At 39.2% G+C, this 11,143-nt stretch overlaps 1 long non-coding RNA gene across 1 annotated transcript; it reads right to left on the bottom strand.

The window, feature by feature from the left end:
- Positions 1-6,346: 6,346 nt before the first annotated feature.
- On the bottom strand, positions 6,347-9,769 carry LOC114016882 (uncharacterized). Its single transcript, XR_003561629.2, has 3 exons — positions 9,661-9,769; positions 7,132-7,282; positions 6,347-6,673 (listed from the first exon to the last, which is right to left on the bottom strand). It is a non-coding gene; the product is annotated as an uncharacterized LOC114016882 (long non-coding RNA).
- Between the last annotated feature and the right edge of the window lie 1,374 nt (positions 9,770-11,143).

The following is an 11,143-nucleotide window of genomic DNA, read 5'->3' as shown; positions in this document are numbered from 1 at the left end:
CAAAATCAGCTAGGAGTTCCATGTTAAAATGTATGAATACATATTTTTATACAAACCCAACAGCCAATATCAGAATTATCAGGTAATTTAGTTAGGCAAGCACTTGCTTATGCATATTGAGTTAGATATTACATTATTCAGGGCTAATTCCTGGGATGTTGTTAGCAAGCTGCTTAACTTCTTTCTCTGTCTGCATAGTGATCCGCTGTAAAACCACAGAGTTTCTTTTCTTTGGTTGCAGGACATCCTTGCTATTTGAACTAATCTGGCCATTGGGAGCATAGGTTGCTTTGTGTACATGTGGTTCCTGGACATATGAAGACAATTATTCTACACATTGAGCAAGGTAGGCAATTAGCTAAACTAACAGGGCAGGGGGTGGGGGGATAAATAAAAAACCTTCCCAGGATAACCCTAATGCCTGTTTTACTAAAATCCTAAGAAGCTGTTACTTTTTCTCATTGCCACCACTGAAGGAAGTTTGGAGCTGTGAGAGAAGGTAGGTGCTGCTGGGAAGCCATATGTTTAAAGAAGTTAGGTAGGTGGCTCCTCAAGGCAAAGTCACAGTCCTACTTTCCCTGTGGAGGAAGTGGAACCAGCAAAATGATTCTGAAGTATTCTTCCCCAGCTCTTCCTTCCACCAATTCTGCTTCACCTGTGGCCATGACATGAACATGACTCAGTCCCAGCTCTTTGTCCTGAGAGTAGCAAAATTAAATTTTGCCTATACTGTCTTGAACTGAAACCAAGCACACACACTTTTGCTTTGTAAATACAGCAGTCAGTCAAGGAACATGCATACCTTACTAGTCCACAGTCCTGCAGATATCTGAGTGCCCTGAACACTATTGTATGAAATGTGTGCCTTTGCAAGACCTGAGCTCTATAAGAATAAACATAATCAAATTCAGACAGCATTTGCTTGCCAATTACTGGCAGATTTGCACCATTTATGGTCAGTCCGTTATTACACAGCACTACAAATTGAATTTGTTACAGAAAATGATAGGAAGGAAGGATCTTTGGCTTCAATTTATCCAGAACAAATGGGCAAATGGATAAAATCAAATCTGAATTTGTAGTTACAAGGCAATTTGGCCAAATGTTAGGCTATACTGTCCTATCTGTGGAGCAAAACATGATCCAACCTATCTCAATGCTTTGAGATTATATAATTTGATTATAGCATCCAGCACTGTGGTGGCACAAGCAATCTGGTGTTAAAGACATTCCTGAATTTTGGTTAAAAATTATTTCTTTTTAGTTCAACTATCTTTGTTGGCTTAGATTACATATTTATGATGTAAAAATGAAAGAAACTGTCTAAAATGGAAGGAAAGGTATCTGTGGTATAACATACTTGCCAATTGCCTTGATTACTGTACAAATGTTCAGCATGTTTTCTTCCTCAGGGAGATTTTATCTTGAAGGACTATGAAAGCAGACAGACAAACATACAAACACACACACACACAAGTTAATCTGTATTTTAAAATAGATAGGAAATAAAAATACCCAGTGAAAAATGTGGTATTTGCAGTACAATCCATGCAAATAATGTAATTATGGGAAAGGATGTAGCTTTATCATTTCTTCTCTTTAGACTAAACAGTTCTGGCTTTTTCAGCCTTTTCTTTTTTGAGAGGTGCTCCAGGCGCTTAATTGGCTTCATGGCCCTTTGTTGGACTCTGTCCAGTAGCTCCAAATCTCTCCATGCTCATTAGAGAAGGAGAAATTCACAGGGCAAAAATATTGTCAGGACCTGTGAAAAAGACTATCCCATTGCAAAACTGACGTAGGTCTTCAGATATTTAGTATGGGATTGATCTCATCCAACTTCATGGATAGGATCCTGCTTAAATTAATGACACCTAACTCCATGCTCATGTGGAACAGTCTAAATATGTGCTGGGAGGTGGAATTTGATAGCTTAAATACAGTTGTCTACAGAGATGATCTAGGAGACTCCACCTAGCTCCAGCTGTTACTGGCTTAAGAAGGGTACATTTCCTTTAATTCACTTCTCATATCTGCCAGTCTAGTGTGGATGTCTTGAATTCCTTGGGGTTGCCTCAGATGTAGCTATGTGGCTATCTGAAGCAAGCCCTTGCTCTCCATTAACTGTAATGGGGTTACTGTGTGCCTGTGCAATGTTAAAGGTAGACAATGTAATCTCAGATTGAATCCCCTCACCACTGAAATCAACAGTGAAGATGTCTACATTGAAACTTAAGCTATCCTGCAGTTTTCTTTAACAGTCGTTGGAGAAAATGAGGCCACTCTAGGATGTAATTTGTCTGATACTTCTCATGAAGTGACTCCTGCCTCCTTTAAAAGGAGATTTTCATGTTTTGTAAGAGAAATTCTGTTCTTTATTTCAACACCTGCAGCACTTCAGTGTGCATGTGAGTATCCACTTTACAAAACCATAGCTGACTGACTGTTCTTTCTAGGATTTGTTCATCTGCACATTTCACTAGGGCTTGTAGAAGCACAGCGCCTGCTTCTTGATGCTGCGGTAAGATAAGCTTCTCCATGAGTCCTTCTCAGTGAACTGTAGAAGGCTGTTGCCACCCTCTGGGCACTCACAGGAAAGTGTTTGAAGTAAGGTCAGCTTCCAGCTGTTCAGGTAGGGCATGTCAAAGCAGTGTCAAGGAAGGTCATCCAAAATAATGAAGACAATAGACTGGAAGTCAGCAGCAGTATAACCCAGTTCCAATCAGTATTATCTCTGAGTTGAAAAGCTGTAATGAGAAAAAGGGATTATTAACTTCTGTCTATTACAATGACAGCTCACCTTTTCCCTGTGGATGCATGATATCCACTCATGGCATAGCATAGAACAACGTATATTTAGCTAGGTGCTAAGTATAGCATCTTACAACTCATTTTGCCCACATCTTGACTGAAGCATGGGTGAGAGCAGAGTGTTTCCGACTAGACTGAGCACAGTGTAAACTCATTGTTAATTCCTTTGTGCATATTGCTATGATTTACAGCAATTAATAAGTACAAGGATCAGCAAAAAATCCATGGACAGATTAAAGTCCATAATAAAATTGTATAGAATATATTCATTAGAATTCTAAGACTTGTTTCAAAATATTTAATTCTTAAAAGTTTCTGAAGTTGACCCTGAAAATTTTCCTCTCCCCTTGCCTTCTCTTCCTGTGATCAAACATTCTCAGTCATCACAGACTGTGCACATCACATGAATTTTCTCATAACATCTCATATAAAAGACAAAGTCACCTTCCAATTTCAACCTCAGACGAAAACAAAACCAAAAAAATTCCTATTGCTCATTTCCACCAAATTTAACTCTGAAAAGAGAAGCTGACAGAACAGGAAGACCCATCAGAACTCCACTGTAATTCTTTACTTTCTGATATTTTCCAGCTCTGTTCAGCTTTCACTTTCTTTATTCCCTCCATAAAATTTATCGTGCCTTTTTGTAGCTGTCTTGTGCTCTTCTTAGTGGCTTGCTATTTCAGCAGTTGTCCATCTGTGGGAGCAGGAATCCTTGTTACAGACCTGCCAAGAACTTCACCCAGCCTAATATTATGAAGTTTTGTTGAATAGATACAAAGACCTATTATTTAGAAAGATTAATTTAAATCTTATTTACTTGCTTCTGATGGTATCACTTAACACCTTCATGACTTGACATGATGGGATGTGAAGAGGGATACCTACGAGCCAAATTTCCAGAAGAGCACAGCTCACAGTTTCGATTTCAGTTGTAGCCACTGGTCTTCATCACACCTGAGTTTGAGAGTCCTGCCCATTACCTGACTCTCAAGTTAAGGAAAAGAAAAGGTATAAAAGCACTGTCTGCTTTCCCAGACAAGTATGAAATAGACTTCAGTGCATCATACATCTGACAGGACACTAGAGCTTTTGGGTTAGGTGAGGACAGAACCATACTGGACATCAGGATGTATTGTCAAGATTTGTCATTTGTTAACAACTAAAGAGAAGTGCATTAGATCTGTGGATATATTCAGACATAAAAGGTGGTGGAGATGGATGTGAAGGTTGCCTTTACTTGATTTCCAGTGCTAGCACTGGTGGGAAATGCATTCCAGTATCCTTCATTGTTTTTTCACAAATCCTGATGTGATAGATTGCCAGTGAGTGTTACGTGGCACACTCTGCTGTCTCTGTCAGCTGACAATCTGTTTTACTTTCTGTTCTCCTCCCCAACATTCACCATACAAAGAATCATATTTAATACTTATGCTAGTTCTTCACATTATTGTCACATAAAGATTCAAGAGCTGAATGTACTCTGAGAAATTCAGGAAGTGACTGTCTGAGATATTGGTACCCTTGGGAAGATACAGGAAATGCAAAATATGGAAAAAGTATAAACAAATTTGAACTGCTTATTCAAAATTAAGATCATGAAAACTATTCATCTGCTTCCTGACCTCTAAAAATACCTGAAAGTTCCCTGAGCAAGTTCTTCTGCGCATGTGTCAATGTCTTGGTAGAACCAAGAAACTCATCAGCTATCTCACATGCAAGTCCAGTCAAGTAGATCCTCCTCTACTTAAGTATCCTAATGTTTTCAAATCTAAGATTAGATTCATCTCAAATAACCTGATTATCTGGAAATTCACCATTTTCTTATTCATGTTATTTCTTTTTACTGTTGATGGAGTCAAGCACCCCTGCAGGCTGTTTCATCTTATGCAGAGACGTCCCTTATGAATCACCCTGTGACAATATATGTCCTCCACTGATTGAAGAGAGAAATTAGAGTGGTGAGTTTAGGAAGCAATTCTGTGCAACATTATGTTTGGCACAATAGTAGTAGCACAAGGCATGTACTTAGGTTCCTATCCTGTACCCTCTACTCCTTTCATATGCACTGAATGAACTGACGTCTTTTTCAAAGTTACGTTTTTAAGTCTATGCTTTAAATCCATATTTCTGACAAACCAAATGTCTTAACAAACCATAGCCTTGGGCTTTGATAACTAACTTGTAAATGTTTCCATAAAATAACTCACTAATGCATGTACTAGCCCACAGATCAGAACATGTGGCAAGGAGTATGGAAGTTCTGGGAACCATATTCTTCTCTAGTGGGTTTACTTCTTATATCTTTACCTCCCAGTGTTCAAAACACAAATGACAAAGTTTCCTGCTGATCTGGAGTGGGGACATTCTCCCAACTCCCCTTGAAAACATTCCACTATAAATAAGGGGTTTATATTATTTTTTAATGGACTAATGATTCTTTCCTGTATAGGAAGGGCAAGATTTCCAGGTGCTGACCAATTTGGAATGGCTTCTTTTCCAGTAAATTGGTATTTGATCTTCCTGTTTGGGCACCTACTTTACTCAAGGAAAATAAAGGTGCCAATTCATGCTCTGTTCTCAGAACCAGGTATGTTTAAGTTAAATATATAAAGAGTAAGATTTACAGTACTGAGACTGTTCTGTGTAGACTTACCTCTGCTTAAAATAGAGTCCATTTGCAATATGCTAATGTGGAGTCAGGTTTTCAAACACCTCTCAAATATCAGCTGAAGGATGAAGAAGGTCTAGATCAGGCCCAGTGTAACTCCCTAGTTTGCAAAGAAAGTTTTGATTTGAATGAATACTAATTATAACTGGGGAAAGATAAGCCATGGATTCAACACGGGGGGAAAAAGGCTAATGCTTTCAAATGTAGCCTGATTAATGAGGCTGTCATAGAACTTATTTATAGGTATGCTGTACAAAGTATCATAATCTCTGGAAATATTTACAGCAAATTAAAGCCATCAGAGTTTAGAAATCATAAAACTTTATTTGATTCAAAAGGATATTTCATACAGGCCAATCAGAGGATCATAGCTGAGGCAGAGGAATTATAAAGAGCAAGTGTTCTCAAGCTTTTCTGGGGTGTGGGTCACATTTCAACCCCTTGACTCCCGCTTTCCTCTCCTACTAAAACATTTCACAACTAGATTATAAGCCCTGTGTAATAACAGCAGTTGCCTCCTTTGAATAGTGGCATTCAGAAACTATTTGGTATAACTTTATCTGTTTTAATGTAAGATAGCAGCTGGAAATGCAGAGGAACCTGTGCTTTGCTAGGAAGTTCTCTATGGACCTCCAGCGAGTGCTCCATGAATCACTGATGGTGCATGGTCTACAGCTGGGAGCTAGTGATTTGAAGAAAGCCCAAGTAAACAGATATACCTTGTAATATATAATGAAGGTCACTAAACATAGAAACCAAAACTTCCTCTTCATCAATGTGCATGGAGCATTTGGTATCTTGAAAGTTAAATAAATATAAAAAAAGGAATATTTGGGATACTACAATAAAATAAAGGAAGAACACCAACAGAAACAGAGACTCAGGCATATATGAGCAAGGGGCATCATCTGGGAAGTGGCAAAGGAAGGAATCTAGGCTCTTTTTTCTAAGAATGACAAGTCCCTTTGATGTTAACAGTCTAAGTCCTGACTTCTAGGGATCTAAAAGGCTGCCCAAACTAAGACAAATGGAGTGGGGGACAGAGAGGCCTTTTGTAATGGTAAATCTGCATCAGAGAGGATAGTAGCCAGCAAACATGAAAGCATACTTCTAATCTTTCAAGGGACAAAGCGGTAAAAACAGTAGTCTGGCAGGACAGTGCATGAAGCTGAGTTTCTGGATATAGTAACAGACCTGAAAAAGAAGGAAACCCACCAATTATTACAATCACTCAGAATTTAATACAGTCAAAAGAAGATAGCAGTTAGAAATTATTGATTTCCCAGCTTGCTATTATGTCATTAGATATTAATATAACATTTGAAGATACCAATGTTTGCATCTTGTTCCACTCATAGTTCTATAGATGTTAACTTGCAGGCAGCCTTGCTGGCACAAGACCATAATAGCATATAGGATTTTGGCATTATTGAGCACTGGATAATTTTGATGACTTCTAAAACCCTTCAGCCTAGAAGTACTTTATTTTCAGGCTCCACTATAATTAGTTACAAAGGTTATTTGAGTGAGACATGCAGCAAGGCTGGAAGGTTATTGTTAAATGAAATCAATTTCACCTACTTTTTCTCTTGCTCTAATATTTTCTGTTAAATCTATAGTGAAGAAATAAACTATTTCAGACAGTCATTTACCAACAATGACTTGTTCAGTAGTTTCAACAACGCATTCAGAAACAGTGAAGGGATTCAGGTGATGACAGCCTTTGGTTGAATAGTTCTCCGAGTCTGTCAGGCTGTGTCTCCAACTGCATTACAGATTCCAAGCATGGCCAGCTTCTTCAGTCTGAAGGAAGACATTGTTGACTTATATAAACTTCTCATGCTTTAACTGAAGTTTGAGGAAAGGCAGCATGTCCTACCACCTCTGTTCAGTCTCACAGATCTAAACAGCTTCATACATTACTGATACTCCATAGTTTGCAAGATCAAAAGAAAAAGGATGTATCTCCAGAAAACCTGGTCCAGTTTTAGAGTGTATGAATTGTAAAACAAAGGTCTCAGGAAACCACAGTGAATCCCAGCATTCCAGCAGAAGCAGAGTAATTGAGTCTTGGTTTAAGACCCATGCTAGAGAATTCAAATTTGCTTAGGGATGCCGCAGATGTGGTAGCTGCTAACAGAAAAAGGAAGTCCCCATCCACTTACTCCCTCTGATACACAATGCATTACTGTCACAATTATTCATATTCCAGATTCTGAAATGGTTATGGGTTTGGTTCATTTGCCTGAGTAAAACTTGGCAGATCTAAAAAATCTAACTTGAGATGGATTTGTGTGCACATACATGCACATACACAGACAATGAGGAAAAACAGGATAAATTTTAAAGCTGAAAAAATATACCTTTAATAATTGCTTAAGTTCTGACTAGAAAAGATAGCTGCTGAAAGCATATCAGTGATTAGTCTCTTGACCTTTCTTCAACTTGAAGTCATCAGCTATTGTTCACCACTGATAATAATAATAATAACCTTTATTTTATGAGATGACTGACAGCCAGTCCTTAGAGACCAGTCTTTCACAAGAGCAACATGCTTAAAAAAGAAATCATATTTAGTAGTCTCAATACAGTGAAATTAATTCAGAATTTTTACATCAAATACTAGAATCATTAAATACTGCCTATGCAAGAGAAAAAAAAGGAACATTCAAAATTACTTTTAAAGGAAAAAGCTGTGACAGAAGGTTGAGCAGCAGAGCAGCAAAGTAGTAAAATTTATTTCGCCTTTACCCCTTTTATTTTTATTTTTTCTTAATGAGAAGATAGAAAGTTTCTGAAAGTTGTCTTTTCCTTTGCTGCATTTTGAAAGGGGAAGAGGACGGAAATCAGAGACTGTATGAACGGACACAGGGAATATCCTATCTTTAACAATGGCCAGTTGTGAATCCTTAGATATGAACACTATTATACTTCATTTTAGAGGAGGGGATTTCTTCCTAATCACAGCCAGCAATCATTTCATGACCTGAAGCTGCAGTGGCTGCCCCCTTCACATTTTCATTCTTCCTAGTGTAATTGCATGTGTTACTCTAGACCAGACTTGAATGGAAGTCCCTTTAAGGGAAGCCCCAGGAGGTGGAGCTGATAATAGGGTAGGTGGTTCTCATTCCTCAGAGTGATCATTGAACCAATCAGACAATATAGTGTTAGGGGTCACAGCACAACTAGCAGTGCACTGTTCTGAATGAAATATGTAAAGCCAAAGCCCTGAATAACTGTGGCCATGAGACAGAACCTTTTTTCCAGAGTGAAGGAGCTTGCTCCAGCAAGACCTAACCTGAGGTACTGCACTTTGCCTTCCCATTAGTTCTGCCAGTCCCTTAGCCTGTAGTAGTAGTAGTATATAGGAGGTCTATCTGTGTCTAAATACTGTTGCTCCTCCCCAGTGGAAGGAGATGCAGTTCACTAGTGGGATTTTTGGTTTGACAGAAGAATTTAATGCAACCTCTTAAAACATTATGATCATCATTTTCCTGGAGGGCTGCAGAGTATTTGTCCTTAAACTCAGTGTGCTTCCCATAGTCAGTGCGTTTACCCCATTACCTCCTAGTGAGCTGTCGAACAGAAAAGCCAGTATGAATACCAGGAAGATCAGGAACTGTTTACAGACTTATCTGCAGGAATGTCTCCTTTATCTAGCAATAACTGTATTCCAGGCTACAGGCTTTGAAATATCTAAAATCAGTAAGCAGATAAAATGAAATTACTAGCTCTCAAGGAATTCTTAAGTTATTAGCCAATATAGTGAAACATTCATTGATCAAAGCTCAGATCTTAAAGGACTTGAACCTTATAACCAAATTCCACTGAAATTAAAAAAAATATAATATCTCAGCCTAACTTTTAAATTTGGGTTTGGGGTTTGGGAAAATATTTACCGGCTGAAAAGGCTCAACATGAGTGCGGTGGGTTGACACTGGCTGGATGCCAGATGCCCACCAAAGCTGCTCTATCACTTTATCACTCCCTTCCTCAGCTGGGCAGGGGAGACAAAATATAACAAAAGGCTGGTGGGTTGAGATCAGGACAGGGGGAGATCGCTCAGCAACTACTGTCACAGGCAAAACAGACTCGACTTGGGAAAATTATTTATTATCAATCAAATCTGAGTAGCATAATAAGAAATAAGACCCAAACATTAAAAAAACCTTCCCCCTTACCCTTCCCTTCTTCCCAAGCTTAACTTCATTCTCAGTTTCCTCTACCTCCTCTGCCAGAGCAGTGCAGGGGGACAGGGAGCAGGTGCTGCGGTCAGTCCCTCCCGCGCTGTCCCTGCCGCTCCTGCCCCTCCGGGGGAGGCTCCTCACACCCTGCCCTGCCCCAGCGCGGGGCCCTGCCAGGGCAGGGGGCCCTCCACGGGCTGCCCCAGCCTGGGGCCCTGCCGCGCTGCAGTTCTTCACACACGTTTTTTTTCCCCTTGTTAAACACGTTACCCCAGAGGCGCTACCGCTGTCACTGCTGGGCTCAGCCTTGGCCAGCAGCGGGTCCATCTTGTAGCCGGCTGGCATTGTCTCTGTTGGACATGGTGGAAGCTTCTAGCAGCTTCTCACAGAAGCCACCCCTGTAGCCCCCCTGCTACCCAAACCTTGGTATGCAAACCCAATAGAATGGCACAGCCACATCTGAGTTGTAGAAAGTACCTTGACATATATGAGTGTTGTAAAGATGTTGGCATTGTAATCTTCAACCCATGTTACCAGAGAAGGATTCAAAAGTCAAATGACCCTATTATGTGGCTCATGACCCTCTCCATAGACTAAAACAGATCAGGTGGCCACTGGACAGATCATCATCACTCAAGAGACTCTGTCACCAGCTTTCTGCAAGCCAATTCTTGGTGTCTCACTTTCCTCATGTGCAAAAATGGTGGTATTTTTTTTCTTGAAGTTTGTTTTGAGAGCTACTAACGAAAGCACTGGACATTTTTTTCTATTTCTGGTGTGATTTTTACTACACTCTAAGCAGAACCACTTTTCATTCATATGCAATTTACTTTGAAGAGTCAGCATCTGTTTCTAGTTATGGATGATACCAAAATAACAGGCATCCAGCTTGTATCATTTTTAATGTTTAGAAAATTAATTTAAAACCATTTTTAATATTGATAAAATATACTACTTATATTTTTTTCCACCTCCTAAGTTTTGAATACACATGGGACCTGGAGAGATCAGATCTAAATTGAATGGATCAGCAAAGTGTACTGCAGTCGATGAAGTTATGCGGTTTTACATTATCTAAGAGTATGGCCCAAAGTGATAAGGATTGGCAGGAGAAAAACTGCACATATACACACACCACCCCCATGAAACACATATTTTTAAAGCTGCTGTAAAATATTATTCTTTCTGCTAAATATGTAGTATCTGAAGGATACATCAAATGTTCATGCTTGTATAAGGATTATGCAGTTTTAAATGCCTTTGCCAGTCCGTCTTAATCTACCCAGCCCAAAGAAAAGCTGTTACAATTTTATACCGTACAGCACATTTGTGTGTGACTGTATGTGTATTTTCATGTATGTGAACAAGAGAGAGAAATGCATTTACAACCATAGAAAGCCACTAATTAGGGCAAATTAAAGTACATCTTTGTTTCATCAAACCTCAGCTATTTTCTTTTGCCATTTATTGTTTATTGGAA

This window comes from Falco cherrug, chromosome 6 (assembly GCF_023634085.1).
Source record: "Falco cherrug isolate bFalChe1 chromosome 6, bFalChe1.pri, whole genome shotgun sequence".
In the NCBI taxonomy this organism is placed as follows: Eukaryota; Metazoa; Chordata; class Aves; order Falconiformes; family Falconidae; genus Falco; species Falco cherrug.
Note: the sequence above shows the minus strand (reverse complement) of the source record. Positions and strands in the feature narration are given on the sequence as shown.